We start from the raw sequence: 23577 nt of genomic DNA on the forward strand, positions 1-23577 counted from the left end.
GTACAAATGATGCTAATGTAATCATCAACAATATCATAATTGTCATTTTGTAGAATTAAAACACAAGAACCATCATAAAGGTGGTGCTTAGAGAACTGAATTATCTCAAAGTATCCTGGACGTAAGTGCAATAAAATATAAACTCACTAGTCCTACGCAATATCTCATGGATTTAAGGCCCATATTTATACTTTTTGACGCAAAACTGCGCCAACGCAGTTTTGCGTCAAAAAAATTAGCGCCGGCTAACGCCATTCTGAAGGCGTAGGGGGAAAATGGCGTATGGTCGTCCAGAAATGGTGCAAGTCAGGCTGAGGCAAAAAAATCGCCACAACCCGATTTGCGCCATTTTTTTACGACGCCCATCCCCCATTGAAATGACTCCTGTCTTAGCAAAGACAGGAGTCATGCCCCCTTGCCCAATGGCCATACCCAGGGGACTTCTGTCCCCTGGGCATGGTCATTGGGCATAGTGGCATGTAGGGGGGCACAAATCAGGCCCCCCTATGCCACAATTTTTTTTTTTTTAAAATACTTACCTGGACTTACCTTAATGTCCCTGGGGTGGGTCCCTCCATCCTTGGGTGTCCTCCTGGGGTGGGCAAGGGTGGCAGGGGGGGTCCCTGGGGGCAGGGGAGGGCACCTCTGGGCTCATTCTGAGCCCACAGGTCCCTTAACGCCTGCCCTGACCCAGGCGCTAAAATCCGGCGCAAATGCGGGTTTTTTAGTCCCGCCCACTCCCGGGCGTCATTTTTGCCCGGGAGTATAAATACGACGCATATGCATCGCAGTCATTTTTTAAGACGGGAACGCCTACCTTGCATATCATTAACGCAAGGAAGGTGTTCACGCAAAAAAATGACGCTAACTCCATGAACTTTGGCGCTAGACGCGTCTAACGCCAAAGTATAAATATGGAGTTAGTTTTGCGTCGAATTTGCGTCGAAAAAAACGACGCAAATTCGGCGCAAACGGAGTATAAATATGCCCCTGAATGTCACTGACAAACATAAACGATTATTGCGCCTGGGAGTTGAGCGGACAGGATTCTCTGAGTGAGTCATATGCATCAGTGGATCCCTGGGTAGCTACGGGTGCAGGTAACAATAAAGGATTTATTGTACACACAGTAGGCAGGTCAGTTTATTGCTTAGCATCAAGATCAAACTGATTTATACTAATATTAGCTACAGACTTTGCTTCATTGTCAATATTGGAGCACGAATGACTTTGCCCGAGCCCTACATGCCCTTCAAATACATAGGCATGCAGCTATGTCATCCAAATTCCATACAGCCGGAATGCATTAGTGTGACTTAGGCGATTCACAGTTGCCTTAAGGTGTAGCTGTAAGATTAATTCAAAGGTTTAGCAGAAGACAATAAAAACCTTATCTATTTTCAACATTTTCGGCACTGCTGCCACGTTCCCAAGTCCATGTTTGACTAGTTTGTCCAGTCCCGATTTTTGCCTAGAATTATGGGTCTTGTAGTCATAAATGTATACTGGGTTATAAAACTACACGTCTGAGAATTCTAAAACAATCCCGGGAATGGCCTAACCAATCAAGAATAGACGTGAGAAACTCAACAGCTGTGTTTAGGTGATTGCTTTTAGTTCTCATCTTAAGTTTTAAGAGACTGGAAGGAAGTATTTTTTAATGCTTTGTCATTTGCTACGTAGTCGTGCCCCTTCAAAACAAGACTGTTTGTTTTTGCAGTCTCTGATATGTTTTTGGTGCCATAAAATTCATAGCTGCTAAATGGCCCAATGGCATCCAAGCCTGTCATTTGTCACTCAACTATATTTGTCATATCTGGTCACATGTATACTGTGTGCAAATGTGTACCTATTTATGCGTGCTAGTAATGCACGACTGGCTCTGTGTGTTTTCTGTGTGTGTAATCTTTGCTATTTCTGTGCCTGACTGAATGCGGTGGTAGTATATGTCTGTCAGGAAGTGTAAGTAACAAGTCTTTGATTGTGTGTGTGCGTCATGCACGTGTATGTGTGTGTACATCTGCAACTCAAGGGACAGTTTTCATGTTGTTTGTAAACTCTGACTGAACCAGATAAATGCTATCCTTGTGAGGACCAGTATACTAAGAGCACAGTTGTCTATAGAGTTTTTACATACTTTCGAACAAGATTATCAAAAAATTAAAGTACAGTCATAGTTCCCTCGGTCTGCATGATAACATACCCTGTGTGTGTTTGTGTGGACGTAAGTAGCGTCTGTAGTTTTGTAACCATACATGTGTGTTTGGCATACCTGTAAGTAACGTGTTGGAAGGTGGGTCATTAGTTGTGTGGCCTGCACAAGTAACGAGTCCGCACACGACCGCCACTGGGAACCAAACACCCCATTGTAGCGCTTGACTCTCATAGGGTAGTGTTGCAGAGCAGTCCAAGGCTTACTCAAGGGAGGTGGTGTGGGCTAGTAATCCTCATTCACAAGCACGCAAGCATGACTCTTAATAAATGAATGTCCAGTCTGTGCTTTTTCTTTTGATAAAGTAAAAGTACATTTATTATTCACACACACACAACTCAATACTATGCAACAATCTACAAATATATACAAAGTGATAAAATCACTCTGGACCAACAGTATGTAATCATTCAGGTCTCCTTAAAGGAGAATATAATCCAACAACCCCCATGGCAACACAATCCCAGTGCCCTCCTTTGTGACATTTGAACATTCTGACAGTATTCAACAGTACAGTGCAATGATGACATCTACATTTGTGAATAAATACTTTCATCCTGCCAAGATGTGACTGTCAGTATCATTATTCAAATTAGCATACTCAGAGAACATAAGAGACCAATTTCTCGCATTCTAACCATCAGGATTACTCTTACTGAATCATAAAACAACAGTAGAATACATGGGGCCATAACAACCTACACCTATGGTAGACACCCTTGCACAAACAGGAACAAAAGTTCACTGAAGCTTGTGCTTCAAACATCTTTCTAACCCTGGAGGGGTTATCTCTCATGTGTCCCACCACACAAAGGGTGGGGACACCAACAGATGTTGGGGGGAGGCTGCGCTGCTCCTGCAGCTCCCCCAGCCTCCTAGTTCTCCGTTGATGGTGGCCCCCATCTCAATGGGACCACCACAGGCATTTTAAGGGCTCAAAAAGCAGCCCCTGCCCCGCAAAGCATGCTGGGGCGGCTGCATAAATGATGAGCGGCTCTCCCGCTGTGCTGGGCAGAGCCGCGATGCCTTTTCGCTTCTTCCTTGTTTTTTTCTTTGTTGTTGGGGGTGCCGGTCCCACCCGGACACCCCCGCACCCAAAAAGCGGATTCCTCGTTGGAGGGCGGCCCAGGGAGCCCACCCCTGGCCGCCCCCGCCGGCTCCCCGCACGGCCAGCACCTCCGGGTGCTGCCGCGGGAGCCGGGCTGCTGCATTGGAGTCTGCCCGCTCCAGCGGGCAGACTCGGGATGCTGGCGGCCGCTCGGGCCGCGCGGGGGAGTGCAGCGGCACTCCCCTTTCCTCCTGGCGTCGTCGGGGCCACGGGATGGGGTCCGGGGCCCCTCCACTCCACGACGGGGAGCGCGGCGGCGCTCCCCAGAGTCCTCCTGTTCTCGGGGCCCCGGGATGGGGTCCGGGGCCCCTCTCCTTCATAGGGGGGAGCGCGATGGCGCTCCCCAGGCCCTCTTCGGTGCGGGGCCCCGGGATGGGGTCCGGGGCCCCTCGGCCATATTCACGGGGAGCGCGACAGCGCTCCCTGACTTTTCTTCGGCTGGGGGTGCGCGACGGCGCACCCCCACTCCTGCCTCTTCTCGGGGCCCCGGGATGGGGTCCGGGGCCCCTTTGGACCGTCTTCACGGGGAGCGCGACGGCGCGCCCCGACTTCCCTTCTGCTGGGGGGTGTGCGACGGTGCCCCCCCCCATTCACCCTTTCTTCACGGGGAGCGCAACGGCGCTCCCCGGCTTGTCTTTGCCGCAGAGGGCCCCGGGATGGGGTCCGGGGTCCCCTCTCTACAGCGGCAGGGGGGTGCGCGACGGCGCCCCCCCATTCAACCTCCTACACAGGGACCAGGCTTCACGGGGCCCCGGGATGGGGTCCCTTCTTCTTCAGAGAGGGGGATTGCGACGACACTCCCCTGTTCTCCTCTTCTTCCTGGGCAGCCCCTCAGGCCCTGGCCCACCCTGGGGGCACAGTCTCAAGCAGCTGCGGAGCTCCACGCGCTTCGTAGCTGCTTTCACAAAGGTCAAAGGTCGCCATTCTTTGTCCTGTGATATCTCGGGCCCCCAAGGGCCGATTTTCTTCATTCTTGCGTCGTTCCGCTACTGGTGACAAGCCCTTGCCACCAGGAGTACTCTCCTTAGGCCTCCTGGCCTGGAAGGGTCCCAGATCATCAAGGAGCCAGTCCCACTGACTCCTGCGCCACTCTTTCCTCTGGGTTCCCTCTTTTCCTTCTGGGCAGCGCGCTCTCCTTGCGCTAGCCCAGTCCTTCCCCCAACTAGTCCTCTGGGGGGGTAAGGGGGCCAGCTTGGCTGGCCCTGGCATTCGCCTCGCTGGCCTGGGATCCTTCAGGGGCAGAGTCCCTGCCCCATGGGCAGTCAGGAGGTTCTTCCTTCCAGTTGTCCATGACGCCCGTCTGCAGTCCCAGTGTCCAGCAGTGAAGCACAGCCAAGAGAGAGAGCTCTTCCCTGTGTAGGACCTTTTAAGTGGGGGCGGAAGTGTCCAGCAGGTCTGCACCTCTGGCCTATCCAGATGTGCCACATCACTTCCTTGCTCCCATCCCCTCCTTCTTGCACAGTCTTCTGGGATAGCTCAAGATGGCATCCTCCAGGAGTTAGTTGCCACATGTGCTCTGAAAGTCTCAGCCCCTCCTACCTGACATTCCTCGCAGGGCTTCTCCAGCCTGCTCCTGGCACTGAATGACAGCTGGCTGATTGATGCTAGGCCCTGCTCCAGCAACTGGACAGAGCAGTAATTGGCCCTAATCCTGAGCTGAGGCAGAGAAAGATGACATCCCTGGATGACCCATAAGTTGTACAACTATGCGCTTGTAACCTACTGCATCATTCTTTTCTTACAGGTTACAGTACACTTTGGTGTGACTCTGGTCTCGGTGGACCCCAGAGAACTGGACTTGCACCCTAGGCCCTCCTTTCCCATTGACACTCAATGGAGTATCCCCCCCAATGCAAATATCTTAAGCACCCTGACATTGGCATTGAACTGGGTGTCCCTACAGTGAAAAGACAGTAAGCACACTGACTCTCCCTCACATGTATACACCCCTCCCATGAGACCTACTCCAGGTCACCACCCACTCTGCATAGTTCCTCCTACACCAGGACTACCTAAGCGCAGTTCTAGGGCTGCGCACACTAGGAATCCTCCTCTCACAGCCCTCACATGGGTGCACATCCATGCGCACACATGATCACATGTAACCTGCCCGGGGCCTCCTGCCTTGCTGCGCCACAGCAGCCTTTCCTTAGCACGGCGACACCAGCGGTAAACATGTGCAGTCCAGTTCTGATTTTAATCTTTGCATTGTGGAACTCATAGTCCCATTCGTGCTAATATCAATCTATGACCACAACGGTTAGAATAGAAAGAAAATAAATAAATAAATGAGGTACTTGAACAGAGAATGGGGAAAATTGAAAACTAATAAAGAAAGATCGCATGCATGCACGTGGGAAAGACAGAGGGGAAAAATAGAAATAATATGTGTATAATCTTTCATAAACCAGTCTGGTTCTGTATGAATGAGTTTCGGTTGTATTACAACTATAGGTAATATTTGTGTGGGTGTGAGAATGTTAGAATTATTTGTGTTAGGGACGCATGTCCGAACAGGTTTATGTTAAAAATGTGGACTGTGTGTGTAGTAGGAATGTGCCTTTTTGTGTTTTTCTGTTTGTTTTAGAAATGTATGTTTGGCGGTGTCGGCGTTAGGAATAAAACTCTGACTACTGTGTTACAAATGTGCATTTTTTGGAAAGTGGGTCTTAATGCGGGTCTTAGAATTTGGTGCCTACTCTAGACATTTGTGTCTGGTTGTGTGTTAAAGGACAGTGCATCTGCCTGTGTGTTACGTCAATGGATGTCTGGCTATTCCCTTGTTAATAGTATATTTTTGATTGAATGTACTACATGTGTGTGTGCGTGAGTGTGTGACTGGGTGTGTGTGTATGTGTGTGTGTTTGTGTTGGTGTGTGTGGAATATATACCTTGTTGTGTGTTAAGAACAATTGCCTGCCTGCTGGGAACATGTTCCTGGATTTGCAGATGGAGAGTTGAAAGGGGCAGAGTGCTCATGGTGAGAAAGTCTGGGGGCATAGAAGTGCATGAGCAGTTAGTAGATCCTGGTGAAAGAGGGATTTATGTAAGCAGATTAAAGAAGGGTTTGTGCCAATATAGAGCACAAGGTATTTGCATGCGAGAATCAGAGTATGTGAACACAGGGAAGATGAGCTGGGTGCACATAAACATGTTGTCCTTTACATGATGCCTGGACTAGACACACTAAGGTCCAGCGTTAAATATGCAAGAAACCTCAGTGATCATGTGACTATGATCAAATTGGAGTCCTTAGTCCTACATGTCACTGACTGGGAGGGCTAACTAAAACAGTAGTTGACTTGGGTAAGAACAAGGGGGGGTGCTTTACTAAAACTGTTGCAACACTACCTCAATGTAACCAAGCTTTTTCAGCAATACATGGTAGTTTGGGACAGGAAGCAGGCAGAAAACAGAAAGACAATAGAGAGAGGAAGAGAGAGAACAGAAAGGAGGGCAGAGTGGTGAAAAAGCTGAGAAAAATTGAGAGAAAGAGAAGAGGAAGAGGAGTAGGAGAGAAAGGAGAGAGAATGGAGACAGAGATAAAGCAGACAAAGGGAGGGAAAGGGAGGAGAGAAGAGAAGGAGAGAGAACACAAAGAGAGAGGCAAAGGGGGTGAAGAGGAAAAGGAGAGAAATCAAAGAAAAAGAAAGAAAGGACAGGGAGGGTTGAGGCAGGGAAAAGAAGAAATAAGGTAAAGGAAAGTGAAGAGGAAAGGGAGAAGAGAAAAATAGAGGGAGAAATCAGAGAGAAAGAGACAATTAGGGGAAAATGAACATTGGAAGAGGAAGTGAGAGTGAAGAGAAAGAGAGGGTCTCCTTGTCATAGTGTTCTAGTTGCTTAGTGAAGATATATTGGGTAACTAAATGCATTTGAATCTGCTTAAGTATCCTTTTTTGTTACCAATTATAGTAGGGTTTTTATTTTCAGTCATGTCTGTAATTCCTTCATGGTCACTGATCACATGAGACCAGGTCTTGTGATGTCACCACGGTAAAAAATCCTAAGAAGTAGTTTCCTGCTATGACATCTGGAGGGGTCAAATGCGAAATGCCATGTGATGTTAGTTATCCAACCCCTCATATTTTTGTGAATTGATGTCTTTGAAAATATGACATTTGAAGTTCTAAGTTGAAGTATTCTGAGGTTTAACATATTTTTAGAAAATCATCAGTGGAATAACTTTGCTAGCAATTGTTTAACAAGGGGGTGAGGGGAGCTGGTTGGACAGTAATAGTTCCACTAGAAAACTGGCAGACGTGACTACAATAAGTACAGACTCATGGATAACTGTGATTCACTATTTCAGGTTTTCAGCTTAGTGCATTGAAGGCATTTAGTAAAAGAGAAGCACTAAATTAGATACAATGAAGGAGGATTATAAGTAATTGGCTTATTGGTTGAAAGGGGGGGGACATTCAGGCAATAACCACAATCTTCATCCGGGTGAACCACAAAAGTCACTAAATTAACCTGTGCTTAACCCTATGGCAGCTTGGCACAAAGCTGTCAGGCTTAACTTAGAGGCACTGTGTAGAATGTTTATGCAGCAGACAAACAGCAATAAAGTGAAAACACAACACAAGAAAACTCTCAAGCCAATTTAGAAAAGTAGAATTAGGTTTAATAAATACAATGATACTAGAATGGCACACTCCAATCAGTAGGTGATATTCAACTCAAAAGATTTAAATAACAATAGCACCAAGGAGCTGAAAGCGCCAACTGTGTTTATCTGGTTGCACCAGACCGGGACTAAGTCACAAGTTCAGACAGCTTGCGATGGAGCATGGACTGGACCGAGGTACCTGGTTAGCTCTGCTGACAGTTGTACCTTATGTCCTTGATGTGAGCTTCATGTTGCTTGGTATCAGTTCCGATCTGGGGCTGTAAGGGCTATGGTGCATGATCCTGTGTTGAGTTGCATCACGCTATGTCAGTCCAGATGAGTACACCAATTAGGAACTGCGAATGGCTGCAATGTGATGTTCTGCATCTAGCTATGTCAGGCCATGTCAGATTCGGTGGAACCCAAAGTTATGCAGGAAGGAGTACACTCTGATGCCCGCCAAGAGTCCATGACACGGGGGTCACCTCTTAGGTATCAAGACTCATTCCAGGCAGCGGTAGGCCAGCAGTATGGTTCAGGTAGGTCCAGTGGCAGGTCTAGTCAGGTAAAGTGTAGCAGGTCAGCTGGGCAGTTGCAGGGAGCCTCTGAAGCTTGCTGCATCACAGTGGCTCATAGAGGATGTCATCCACCTGACCCTTGGAGTTACTCTGGTTAGCCTGGGATGAAGACAAACATATGCAGTCTTCCTTATCAGACAGCAAGGCAGTCCTTCAAGCAGCAGGGCAGTCCCCTGACAGCATGACAGTCCTTCTTCTGTAACTGTTCTGAAGGGTGGCTCTATTCATCTAAAATGTATACCTCGTATCATCCTGCATGTGGGGGGGACTCTCTGTCCTTCCATGAAATCTGGCTCTGGAAAGTTCTTCGCCTTTCTCTGCCATGGCCCCTAACTATCTGGGGGTGACAAAAGACATGGCAGGCCTGTTGTAAGGTTCCTTTGTGCATGCAGGAGACAAACCCCTTTGACTTTGAACTATAAGTAGGGGATGGGAACAGCCCCTCCAAGTCAACCCTCCAGGAGGGCCCATTCTGTCACACATAAGCACCCTTTATGTTACTGCCTGGCAGCAATACATGAAGCCCAACAGCAGAGCAAATCACAGTCATGTGACTCAGGACACTAGCAGAGACATAAATGGTTGGGACAGAAAAATGCCAAAGTGACATTTTCAGAATTCTAACTTAAAATCTAACTTTACCATTAAAGATGATTTTAAATTACTGTTCATTTGAGTGTAAACAGCATATCTCTATCTGCTCCCAATCCAAGGTTAACACCTATTAAATGTAATTAGGTAACCCATCGTTGTTAAGGTGTGCACGTCTCTTACCACCGTAAGCTGCAGAACTTGGAGGAAGGCCCGGTTGCTTACTGGTTCTGGATTGGCCAAGATAGGAGTGACCCTTTTTAGTAGCCATGGTGCTGCTGACTGGAAAAGACACCAAGGCAGTCCGTACCCTCCAAAAGGAGTCCCATAGGGAAAAACCCAAAAAATGGGAAAAACCTCTACCACAGGAACTCCTGAAGAAGAGGAAAAAACAATGAAAAAAGGGAAAAAATAGAATATAATTCTGCAGGAAAAAGCAGGAGCACTGAGAAAACTGGAAACAGGAGCGAAGATCACCACCAAGACGGAAGTGTTTGCAACTCAAGGAAGAAAGGAACTGCACTGCTTATATACCATGAAACAGAAAGTGACATACAGGAAGAGAGTATGACACCATCTTGGATTCGGAAAGACCACATAGAAATCAATGAGAGAAAGTAGAAAAGGAAAAGGAAAAAAGGCATGCTGGGAAGAAGAACACCAAGGAATAAGACAATATGGAAGACCAAGAAGAAAGAAAAAACAAAGACAGAAGAAAATAAAAATAAAAAGGAAGAAAGAAGAGGAAAGACCTAAGGAGGTAAGTACAAGGAAAATTAGGGAGGCTGTCAGGGTCTGCGGCATGACCCAGAGCACGAAATGTGCCTCCTGGGCGGCACCTCAGCAAAATGAGCACAGAAAAAGGGGCTGTGGTGGTTCCAGAGTCTTGAAATGCGGACTGCCGGCCCGACCGCAGGTCCGAAAGAGGGAGGCCACAGTAGTCTGTGGCATCACAATTGTTAGTATGAGTGAGAGATAAGCTTCACAATAGTGAAAAACAACCATGGGAAGTTTTCACTGCAAAGGCATTTAAAACGTAAGCACACATGCCTTACTTTTTAAATATAATGCACCTTGTCCTATGTGCCTTTAGGGCCTACCTCAGGTGTGACTTCTAAGTATTAAAAATGAAGATTTAGACCTGGCAAAAGGTTTATTTTGCCACATCAAAATGACATGAAAAAACTGCACGAGAGGTTGAAATGGCAACCTTGGGATATGTTTTGAAAAGGCTATTTTAGTGGGTGGCACAAGGAGTACTCCAGGTACACTAGTAGCATTTACTTTCAAGGCCCTGGGTACCTTTAGTACCATTTACTAGGGACCTGCAAGTAAATTAAGGCCCATATTTATACTTTTTGACGCTAAACTGCGCTAACGCAGTTTAGCGTCAAAAAATTTAGCGCCGTCTAACGCCATTCTGAAGCGCCATGCGGGCGCCGTATTTATGGAATGGCGTTAGCCGGCGCAAGCAGACCGGCGCTGCCTGGTTTGCGTGGAAAAAAACCACGTAGACCAGGCATCGCCGGCGTTGGGAAAAAATGACGTTAGGGCGTCTTAAAATGGGGCAAGTCAGGTTGAGGCAAAAAAATCGCCTCAACCCGATTTGCACCATTTTTTTACGACGCCCAGACGCCATTTCATGACTCCTGTCTTAGTAAAGACAGGAGTCATGCCCCCTTGCCCAATGGCCATGCCCAGGGGACTTGTGTCCCCTGGGCATGGTCATTGGGCATAGTGGCATGTAGGGGGGCACAAATAAGGCCCCCCTATGCCACCCAAAAAAAAAAAAATATATAAAAAATAATACTTACCTGAACTTACCGGAATGTCCCTGGGGTGGGTCCCTCCATCCTTGGGTGTCCTCCTGGGGTGGGCAGGGGTGGCAGGGGGGGTCCCTGGGGGCAGGGGAGGGCACCTGTGGGCTCTTTTTGAGCCCACAGGCCCCTTAACGCCTACCCTGACCCAGGCGTTAAATAGTGGCGCAAATGCGGGGTTTTTTGACCCGCCAACTCCCGGGCGTGATTTTTGCCCGTGAGTATAAATACGACGCATTTGCGTCGCCGTCATTTTTTTAGACGGGAACGCCTTCCTTGCATCTCTTTAACGCAAGGAAGGCGTTCACGCAAAAAAATGACGCTATTTGCCAATACTTTGGCGCTAGACGCGTCTAACGCCAAAGTATAAATATGGCGTTAGTTTTGCGCCGAATTTGCGTCGAAAAAAACGACGCAAATTCGGCGCAAACGGAGTATAAATACGGGCCTAAATGTGCCAATTCGGTGTAGGCCAATTTTATCATGTTTGAGGGAGAGCACAAGCACACTAGCACTAGGTAGCAGTGGTAAAGGGTGCAGAGTCCTAAAGCCAACAAAAACAAATTCAACAAAACACGAGGAGTGGAAGGCAAAAAGTTTGCGGGGGGACATTACAAGGATGTAAAGGTCTAACAAGGATTTAGCACAGATGCTGCTTCCGTGGTGCCTTGCATCAAAAGTCTTAAACAACAGGGACTGGGACCAAATAGATCTGGCAGTCTTGTAGAAAAATAGCAAACAATTTGGGATACTGTTAACTGGCTTGTTCAAAGTGAGGTTGTGCCTTGTGATAGGTTACTTTGTAATATCTCCGGTGCAGAGTGGGTCAAGTACTTATCCTCAACTTATCAGCTGAGTATGAGACCTGAACAGACCTCTTACATGCTTGTTTGGATCCCCCCATTTCAGCTTTCCCACGGAGAAGTAGAGTTAGCGATGAGAAAGAGATCAGGCGATAAAGCTCCTGTGCCAGAGAGAATACCCATAAGTCTCTTTAAATTCAATGTTTAGTTATGGGGCCCTCTGTTCTCTAATTTGTTCAATAATGCTTTATGCATCAGGATACCAATCTCCTGGGTCCAATCAATTACAGTACGTATCTTGAGGAAAGGAGACGTGGGTCACCTAAGTGTTATTATCCAATTACATAGATTGATAGCGCAATAAAAATTGTGGGGAGGATCATTTATAACTGTTTGCAGACTAGAGCCGTTCATATCTAACATTCTATCATTCTATCCTCCAGCTTGTATGGATTCCTTCCTAGACACAGAGGAACAGTGTCTAAACCTACATTTGATTGTGGGGAAGTATACCATCACTAAGTGCGGCCACTGTACCTTGCCTTTCTGGATCTATGCACCTCATGTGATAGTGTAAACTGAACTAAATTATGGTTGACCCTTTTTGATTCAGGAGTGGAAGTCCCCTTGGTGAACCTTTTATATATACTCCATGAGAGATTACGGGCTAGGGTTAGATATGGCCTTACTTAGGAAATCACAGACATCTTTCCTTCAGGCAGGGGGTGTGGCAAGGTTGTATTTTGGCTCCTCTGCTCTTTATCATTTACATCAATGGGTTAAGTGCTCACCTGAAGGCAGTCATGAGCGTTATACTAAAAATAACCAATGTTTAGGTCCCGGTGGCATTATACGCCAACAACGCCATCTTGCTGGTTCACACTTCCAATGCCCTGCATATTTTGGTTGAATCCTTCACAACATTCATGAGGGGACCTGAATCTGACCATCAACTTTGGGAAATCTCACATAATGATATGTGGCCCAGGGAGAAGTATGAGGTCCCTGCGGGTTTTAGATTAGCACATGAGCTCCCTCCAAAATTTTAATTACCTGTCATTTTTTACTCCACAGACGTTTGGAAGTCCCCGGTTAATGGTGCTCGTCTCAAGTTAAGTAGGGCTGTTGGGTCCCTATTTAACATTACCCATAATGAAGGCAGAGGTTACATTTCCCCCTACATTAAAATGTATACCTTGGGTGTGGGTGTTCCATAATGCCTCCCCTATACAAGTGGAGGAAAATTAGATATTTAGGCAACTTTTAAATATCCCCCAAATTAGCTCCAACTTTATTCTGCACTCTGAGCTTGACCAACATTTTGTTTCCAACGCAGATAAGATAGAATCACTTTTGCTGTCAGTTAAAATATTGTCCAGCCAGAAACAAAGCTTTAACAGGGAGGGTGTTTTGGATTGTAATAAAGGCCTTTAGTTGAAATAAGTTAATAAGATGTTTACAAATATGGGGCTCCATTAATTGTTTACTGTCCTAATAAATTTAAAAAAGTTTGACAAACGGTTAGTTAAGTCCTGTAATGTAGAGTTCTGCAGCTTACAAAGAACAGAGAGTGTTTTTAATCAGTGCCATACTTGTGAATATATTATATTCTTGTAGCTTCCGGGGAGATGTCATTTTATCCGCATCAAGAACTCCCTCAGTGGGAAAGGTCACTCCTTTTTAGGGTGAGCGTGCTAGAATTTTGACCTATTGTATGTATTGTGGGCATTTAACTATGCCCACCGTACGCCCATCACACTCACTCGTTCATGGGCTTGCCTTTTAAAAATCCTTTGTTATCATTGTTAAATGCTTTATGTTTGTCCCACCTTTAGGTGGTCTTATTATCGCCTTGCAGACTGCCCCTGGTACATGGATAATAACATGATTGCCGATACAGTTGACTGCAAGCAAACTTCTTTTTTCTTTTGTATTTCTCCTTCGTGCTCATGCTCCTGGTGGCCATGGCGCTTTGAATCGGCACACTTATGTCAACTGTTTTACTCTTCATTTTCAATTTATGTGGCAAGAAAAATCCAGTTAGGAATTTACAACTTTAACATCTCTAACTCGAGAAATTCATTATCTCTGTTGCTCCACAATTGTTCCTATTGGTTTAAGATGTAGTGTATTGTGTCTATTGTTTCATGCTCTTTTATGATTTTAACTATAAAAACAAATAAAGATATTTGGAATTTGAACTTGAATTGGACTTCCTTTCCTTAGTTGAGTACATTAATGTGAAAAGAAGGTGAAGATCTGCTCTGAAAAGTGCTTGAAGGAAAGTTTTGAAATGTTTTCTTTCAGACATACTTTTTTGATCCATAACATTTTTAAGTAAGGACTACAACTTTCAGATTCTACCAATTCGTACAATTTAGGAATATAATTTAGCGCCGTACGACAATTTCTAAATCTAAAAGCTCAATTCACATATCTCCAGGTGTGAGCCTAGCACTTTAAAAAGAGTCCACATCGCTCAAGATTGTACTTTTACATGTCTTTGAACTTGGGCTTGCCACCTACCATAGGGTACTTGTCATCTTGTCAAATAGAAAAGGATATAGCACATACTTAGAGGCTGTGTTGTTGTTAGATGTAGGCTTAATGTAGTGGTTTCTCAAAATGGCACATGACAATCCTATATTTTCTTCAATCAAATCTGTTTGCACTTGTTGTTGAACATTCTGCAACCGAGCATGAAATCCTGAAACTGTTGTATGTCAGAATATTGTCCCTGAAATTTTGACCTCTTCCTATATCGGATTCGCAATACTTACTAACAACATATCAACAAGCTAAAAAAAAATGGAGCAGTATAACCTTCCTGTTCCTAACTCCACGTTTATTTACTTGGGCGCTAGAGAGTTGGTTTTGTGGATATAATGTATCTCCAGGTCGATATTTGAACAACAAAATAATGGGGTTGTTAATGCGTCCGTCTACGTCAGTTTATACACATCAGGACTCGTTTTAGGTCGATGAACCTTTTGACCCAGTGGTGAGTCTCCGTAAGACGAGATTACCAAGCATCAAATATATTTCACAATAACCATTAATGAACCTTCGGCGCATTTATTAGTTCTCAGACTCAAATAACCACACCTTGAAGGAAGATTTTGTGAATTTATTCCCTATTGATTACAATCTAATAATAAACGTATTAATCTCAAACCAAGAAGCATAAAAGCATAATCACAAAGTGGCAATTACGATGAACTTTCAACAATGCAATGATCAGAATCATAGGATAGATACGTTAGAAGAGAATAGACCATAGTGCATGATAAACAACAGAATATCAGTCCAGCATAGCTACATGTCAGTCACGTCAGTTCCGTCCGTCAAATGAATACCTCATCTAACCTCAGATTAGCATTAGCATGTTGGGCTTCATGCAAAACAATTTAGAACATCAATTTGGAAAACATCTAACTAAGATACCTAATTAAACATACAGCAGTTGGTACCTAGAAAGAAAGGCATATAGATTCTATTAGCATTAATAATTACCCTCCTCGAGTTAAGTCAGCATACAGGATCAGTCTTCGTCTTCAGGACATCAGATGGTTCACCGTCAATCTATCTAAATAGAATCAAGGGACACTCTCCTCATATGGAGGAAAGTATAATAGGGCAGTCTATGGGCTAGGATAATTTTGTCTAAGTCTCAAATCACCAAATAGAGTGACAGAGTTTCTGGATGCAATCGGTATCATTCCCTACCTAATGTGTCTTGTCTCTTGTGTCATGAGTTTTTATCCCCTTTTCGTAATCCATTCCCCCAAAATTCTATTGGTTAATAACTACACCCCATCATTGGTAACCAATCAAATTATTCATTAAGTAATGTATTTGTTATTTCTTGATACTGAATTGTTTCTTAATTGGTCTTCATAATCAGCATTTTTCATAGGTGGTACGTCCGGGGTTACTTCACCATCTTGGCACACGTCTCGGGTCAGGAGTTCTTTTCCCCTCGTCTCATCGCCCTTGAGAGTGTCCATTACTGTTTCGAAGCACATATCTTTTATACTAAAAGCTGCTAGCATGCGGATGGGAAGATTTCTTCATGTTTCGAATTAATACAGAAAGAACAATAGCTGGGTCATAATCATTCGCGAGTCCGCAAACAGAAAAAGCAGGAAAAATAAGCTTTGAAATGAGAGTTACACAGCTAGTTCGCAACTCATGCTAACTTAATACATACACGTTTTAATGAATACAGTTTTGATTGTAATAATGCATATATCTTATTATTATTATTATTAGTGTTCATAAATGAGTAAATCTTCACGTTTATTAATGCATTTTAATTATTATTTATTAATATTGCTTTGCCAAATGTAAGCGTTTCACGTCTATAATATATGATATTTAAACTACGCTCTCTCAGTCCCTCCTCTGATGACGCACGTCATCACACAATTCTTGATTTTCAATTTTTCACCTTGCGCATAATACGCATTTCAACATCTTGCCCTTTATGTGAACTTTCCCATATTTCATTGAACATTTTCTCTCTTTCACTTTCTTCATTCTGTTTGACTCTTTTTGACAAGTTTTTTCTAATTTTGTCGTTAATTTTGCATGCTCCCCATAATCCTAATAGACAAATTGAAACAATTAGTAGGCCCAACATAATTTTTGCAAGAACACCATTCCAAAAATTGGTAAACCAGTTTCCTACCCGGGCAATTCCTTTTCCAAACTTTTCCCAAACTCCAGGTTCTTTCAGTTCCTTCAAATCTGTACTATCTCTAGTCAGGTTAGTAAGCATGTTTCTAATTTCCTTACTATTATTGGGTATATAGGAACAGCAGTGACGCTCATTAAGCATTTTGCACACACCTCCATTCTTTGCTAAAAGAATGTCTAAAGCAAGCCGATTTTGAAGAGTTATAGCTCTTTCTGCAGCGAGTTCAGTATCCATTAATAATATTGCTCCTGTAAAGTTTGTCAGCATGTTATCCACAATAGTAGACAACTTTTGAATTTTCATAGAATTTAAGATAACCCCAACTGATGGGATTATTGCTCCAAATATGTCACCAATGACAGCAGCCACTGATTCTCGTTTTTGTCTAGAATGTTGTATTTCAGAAGATTTAGGTATTTGTTTTAAGTCATCAATCTGGTATATCTTTGGGAAAACTATTCCCAAATAACATGTCCCATACCATCCCTTTGGGAGACGATAATATGCATTTAACCCACAGATGTAATAGATTCCAGGAATCGCTGGGTCTTGTCCATTTAACATGAAGGTCCATTTACTCTGAAACAAAAACACATGCCTACATTCACTCGTACCCACAAACAAATTGTCTTGATCAGATTTTGGTCTGTATATACATAGTCTACCTATGTGTAATGTATCTATAGCTAACTTGCCTTGTGTTTTAATTGCAGTGAAAGCATAATCATTTGCATAAGTACGTTTTTCTAAACCTTTTTCTAATTTCTCTTTTAGTGCTTTGCGTCTATCATCTGTATGATCTAAAAAGCTTTTCTCTACAGGAGACAGTAAGCACGTTAAATTGTTGCGGTGTGCATAAGCAGTTCCAAATGTTAGTGTTGGCTCAAAGAATCCTCTAACTAGTTAAATATCATGTTCTTTAGCTAGCTTATTTAAGAATTCAATAACAGGCACAAAAGAAAACACAACATCCAGATTCGAATAGAAGTATTGTACATGCTCTTGATTATAGAATCTCGTTAGTAACAAGCTGCAGCTAATTCCATAAGTAAGAGGGAGACTATGATAAGTAACCCCCTCCTGCACCGATGAAGGAATTTTAGTACACACATAACAATCTTTCGTATCCATAGTTTCCACATACTCATTTAATAAGCGATAGAAGACATTAGTAGAAAGTTCCCTCTTCGTATTAGTTCCCTCATGAAGATGTTTAGTATCTTGTTCGAATTTCTCCCACGGTGATAATTTATTAGTTGTAGTGGTAGTCTCAGGTTTTGAAGTTGCATTAATAGTTTCACTCTCTCTCCATGGCATTCCCACAATCACTCCCACAATCATTATTGCGCATACAACACCTATCATAAGTCCTAACCAACCACACACTTTACTTCCTTTGTTGCTATAAGCCATGTTTGTATAGAATCAGAATAGCAGATCAACAATCAACTTAAGATGGCAAATTCTTTATGCTTATTTACAGCATCTTCTCTCACTCTAGGACCCTTTTTGTCAATTCAGGTTAGCAGCTTGTCGTAATCAGGTTTCTTGATGTCAAATCCAGGTTTGATTGTCTCTTTCCGGTAGGTTTATAAAGTCTCTTTCCTTTTGATATATTTTCTGTAGAGTTTTCCTGTTGCTTTCCTTCAGGTACCGTAGTATTGGCCAGGTACTTCTCGATCAAAACAGAATGCTAAGAATTCTTGTTGCCACTCAGAGGTTGTAGCATATGCCCATTCAGGACCTGTGTACCTTCGATTTGCTATTCGCTTTCTTTTTAATCTTCGTTCGCCTTGCTGTTCTCCTTCATTCAGATTATCTGCTTGTGAGGTATCACTCTCTTCTATTATTGTCTTGTTTGTTAATTTTCTTATTCTAAAAGGCGACTTTTCTGGCCATGTATCACCTCTATGTGTCTTGTTTCGGTGATTTACTTCAGGACGCTGGACAGCACCCTCCTCTTGTGATATGGTGTTTTTTCTCAGTAGGCTTGGAATTCGATCAGAATAGTCTGATTCGTTTTGATTTGGATTTGTCACTATTCCGTCTCTCTCTCCTTCTGGTTCAATACTGTATTCTGGTTCTGAATTGTATTCGTCTGCTTCTGGGAGAACCTCTCCTTGTCTTTGTTCTCCTGCTGCCTCCACTGAGATTGGCACTCCGTCACCTCTCTCGAACTCTCTGATAGTGTGAGGGACGTGGCTGTTCTCAGCGGGCTCTCCTGTAGTCTCAGATCTTTCTTGACTGATCTCTGATTCTGAGACTTCTTCTCTCGAAGTTGCTGTACTGGAATTTTCAAGTTCCTCTTCAACAGGACACGTTACCTTCTTTGTGTGGCTGGCATGTATCCAGTTAGGAACCCCGGCACACTTCACAGCGGTAGTGGTTGTCAATATCACTTGATATGGCCCTTTCCAACGCGGCTCAAGACACGATTTTCTTACGTGTTTCTTGACAACCACCCAATCTCCAGCTTGCAGAGAGTGTCCTGGTTCGGCGATTGGTGGTAACGTGTTAACTTCTACCTGGTGAGAGAAAGAGCGTATCACGTCAGCTAAATTTTTGCAGTAATCCAGCACCATATCATCTGTAATATTCACTAGTGCATTGGCAGGTACCGCTGGTAGCCTCATTGCTCTACCCATGAGGATTTCATGGGGGGACAGTCCTGTTTTCTTATCTGGTGTGTTTCTCATGGACATCAGTACTAGCGGTAATGCATCTGGCCACTTCATGTTTGTTGCTGCACACATTTTCGCTATTCTTGATTTTAAGGTACCATTCATCTGTTCAACTAGTCCTGATGCTTCAGGGCGATAGCTACAGTGTAACTTCTGCTCAATGTTGAGTGCTGCACACAGAAGCTTGATCACCTCATTGTCGAAGTGTCTTCCCCTATCTGATTCTATAGAAACCGGGAACCCGAATCGTGGTATTAATTCCCTCAGTAATAATTTTGCAACTGTGAGACTGTCATTTCCACGTGTAGGGTATGCCTCAATCCAATGACTGAAAACACACACAATCACCAACACGTACTTCAATCCTCCACAAACAGGCATTTCAATGAAATCCATTTGTATTCTATTAAATGGACCTCCAGCTCTTCCAATGTGGCTCAAATTTATCACTGTTCCTTTTCCAGCATTCATCTGTTGACAGATAATGCACCTGTGACGAGTAATTTCTGCAGCATGTCTGAATTTTGGATTAAACCAATCAACTTTAAAAGATCTGATCATGGCGTCTCTTCCTAAATGTGCTTGCCCATGATATATTCGGGCAAATTGTGATAGAAGACTATTAGGTAAAACCAACTTTCCATCATCTGAGACCCATATATCATCTGCTCTTTGTGTACATTGCATTTTCTGCCAGGAAAGTTTTTCTTCTTTGTTAGCACGGCTTTGTAGTGTCTTTAACTCATCTAAGGTATCAACCACTTGTAATGCTAGATTCAAAGTTGTGTCATTTTCAGGCTGAGGTAGCAATTCCCACTGTTCTTTGAATGATATACAATTTAATGCACAAAATCTTGCTACCTGATCTGCATAATCATTCCGCATTGACACAAAGTCTTGTGATCTGGTGTGAGCACTGCACTTTACCACGGCAACTTCAAGAGGTAACTGATTTGCATGTAACAAATCTCTTATCTGCTCTCCATTTTTCACAGGTGATCCGGAAGAGGTCATGAAACCCCTTTGTGACCAGATCTGACCAAAATCATGTACAATTCCAAATCCATACCTACTGTCAGTATAAATTGTAACTTTCAAATTTACAGCAGCATGGCAGGCCTTTGTAAGAGCTATTAATTCTGCCACTTGTGCTGAAAATACCTTTTCAAGCCAGGAGGCTTCGACTATGCCAGACATTGTACACACTGCATAGCCAGCTCTTAATGTTCCAGTTGAATCTCTTAAACAGGACCCATCCACAAACATAATGCAATCATTTTCTTTTAATTGGGTGTCCTGTATGTCTGGGCGAGGTTTGGTACAGAGGTCAGTCACCTCGAGACAATCATGCTCAAATTCTTCCCCTTCTTTTATTTCTGTATTTTCATTGGGAAGCAGAGTTGCCGGGTTCAGTACTGTGCATCTTTTCAGTGTAACATTCGGTGATCCCAAAATAATCGTCTCATATTTGGTAAGTCGTGCATTTGTCATGTGTTGTGTTTTCGTTCTTGTCAACAGGATTTCAACAGAATGTGGAACCAAAACTGTCAAAGGGTATCCCATGACTATGCCCTCACATTGGGAAAGGCTTTGACCAACTGCTGCAACTGCTCGCAAACAACCCGGTAGGGCTGCTGCGACAGGGTCCAAAGTAGCTGAAAAATATGCTACAGGGCGATTTGCATCTCCGTGGACCTGTGTTAAAACAGACAAAGAACAAGCATCACGTTCATGACAAAACAACAGAAAAGGTTTTTCATAATCAGGCATCCCTAATACTGGGGCCCTGCACATGCATTCTTTCAGCTCCAAGAATGACTCACGTTCTTCTTTTGTCAAAGTGATTGTATATGGCTCATCTTTAACATCTTTTCCTGTCAATTTTATTAAGGGTTTTGCAATGATTGAGAAATTGGGTATCCATGGGGGCGTGGCCAAGATGGCGGCCGGAGCGGACGCTTGAGAAAAGAGCTCCGCTCGCGGCCCTCCTTCTTGCCGAATATCCTGGTCCCTGGTTCCCGGTCGGCCATAAAATGCTGAGGCTACCCCCCCAGTGCCGGGGGCAGCCCTCAAGGACACAAAAGTAGCTGCGGATGGCCCCGTGATCAACTGCTGGATTCGAGGAAGCAAGACGCGCCTGGTGCTGTGGATCGGGAGGTGAGGCGGCCCTCCCGCGGCCGGCGAGACGTGAGCGCGGCGGTCGGGTCGCCCCGTTCGGCTTCCCCGTGGGATCGCCGGGGGGGTCGAGGGCTGTTGGGCCTGGGCTGCGGTGGGCCCTGGGAGCGGGCCTGCTGGCTGGGGCGCGGCCTGGGGGACGCCGCGGCTTCCGGTTCGGCCGCGCTCCATCGGAGCAACAAGAAACACGGGGGGCGCGCGGCAGTGAGCGAGCCCCCCCTGATATGGCTTAGCATCCCTACAGCTCCACGTGGCCCCCCTACCAAGAACTGGTAGCAGCGTCGTGCGGTGACGCCGCGGCGAGAGCACTGGGCGGTGTTTCCTTGCGGGGTCGGGCCTTGGACGTGTCGGCGCCGGGAACGGGCGTCTGGCTCGCCCTGGCACTCCGCCCTTGATCTGTGGAGGCGGCCGGCGGACGCGTGCCCGGGTGGAGTGGGGGCCCCGGCGTGCCTTTGGTGGAGTGTACCGGACCGGCTGGGGGGACCTTCGGCCTCTCCTCCCGTGCAGAGCACTGGGCCAGCGACAATGACCCTCAAGCACCAGCACCCAGCACAGAAGATAAAAAGTAGGAAGCAGAGGCGGAGGAGCGGGAAAGAAAGGAAGAAGGAAAAAATTTACAAAAAATAAAATAAAAATACATAAATAAAAAAGAGAGGAGGAGCCAATAAAATCAGAATAAAGGAAAAAAGAAATAAAAAAGAGAAAAAAAAAAAAGAATGAAAAAAACAAAAACAGGAAGAAGATAAAGAAATTGAAGCAAGTAGATTGTGAGCGCTGGCACAGAATAAATTAAACGCACATAAAACAACCACGTTGGGTCACCAAAGTTTCAAGCCACAAGCAAGTAAGTGAAAAACCCAACGCACCTGTACCAGGCCAGTGGCATCCAGCTCTCTGCCTTGCAACGAGGAGGGCCTCAGTCAACAAATTAACATACTAACTCCTAATATCCCTGAAAATAAGCAACCACGCCTGGACCACTGATAACGCTAAAATCACCCACTTTGACGTGTGTGGCTCTGCTTCGCCCCACCAGTACACATAGCTGATTTCATACGGCCTAATTCTCCCCGGTTGCATAGTGGTCACAATGGTCAAGCCTAAGCAATCCAAAACAGGGACTTCTGCGGAGGGAGAAACCCCCCCCTCCATGGGCCAACTGGACATGCAAAAGGCAACGCAACTTCAACTGAGCGAGACGCTAAGCGCACACTCCCAGCAATTTGATAAAATTATGCAGGCAATTATGGAAACCAAAACTTCGCTAGAAGGGAAAATTGATGCTGCAGTGCTGGAGGTCTCCCTACTCCGAGCTGACCACCGCAAACTGTCTGACAGAGTGCATAATGCTGAACTGTCGCTAGAAACGGTTCACCCGGAAATGAAAGACATGAAAAGCAAATTCAAACAGATGGAAACTGAGTTGGCACAGCTACAACGCCGAGCTGAAGAAGCAGAGGGGCGCTCAAGACGTAACAATATCAGATTCATTGGCATCCCAGAACGATTGGAACTACCCAAAGCCGAGGATTTCTTAGAAAACTGGCTGAAAGAAATAATGAAAACTCAGGATGCCACGAAATCACCAATGATAGAGAGAGCCCACAGAATACCGGGCAGACCCCCTCGGCCTGGAGCGCCACCCCGACCCATGATAGCTAGATTTCTTAACCACAGAGACAGAGATTCTGTTCTTCAACACTTTAGATCTTCCAGTCAAATCAGCTTGGAAAATAATAACATATCTGCATACCCGGACTATACGCTGGAAGTACAACGTAGAAGAGCAACCTTTGTAAAGATCAAACAAATCTTGCGACAAAATAATATAACTTATTCTCTCATGTTCCCAGCCCGCCTGCGTATCACCATAGATGAGAAAACGCTCATATTCCCTACCCCAGAGGATGCATGGACTTGGATTCACGCTAAAGGTTTGATCAGCCCGCCAACGGAAAAGACAACAACTGAGGACTGGATAACACCCAGCTCCAGGAGGAAAAAAAAACAAAGCAAGACCACATTGCGCCCAACGAAATCGCAAATGGAATCAGAGCAAGCTCAAATATTAAGGGAAACTAGCTCCTTCACTCGACCACAATCCAAAACCCGAAGTGACACAGATGCTACAGACAGCGGATCCCCAGGAGGGGAATCAAGTGCATCCTCCTCCTTCCTACTGGCCGGCCCTGACCTTACACCGCGCGTTGCGGATGATCTCTAGGCCTCGTGAGGGAATATGAACTGCGCCACAGACACGAGTCCGGCGTTGGGACACGCGACCTTCCGCCCTTATGCGGCCTA

The sequence above is a fragment of the Pleurodeles waltl genome, chromosome 1_1 (genome assembly GCF_031143425.1).
Source record: "Pleurodeles waltl isolate 20211129_DDA chromosome 1_1, aPleWal1.hap1.20221129, whole genome shotgun sequence".
Lineage (NCBI taxonomy): Eukaryota > Metazoa > Chordata > Amphibia > Caudata > Salamandridae > Pleurodeles > Pleurodeles waltl.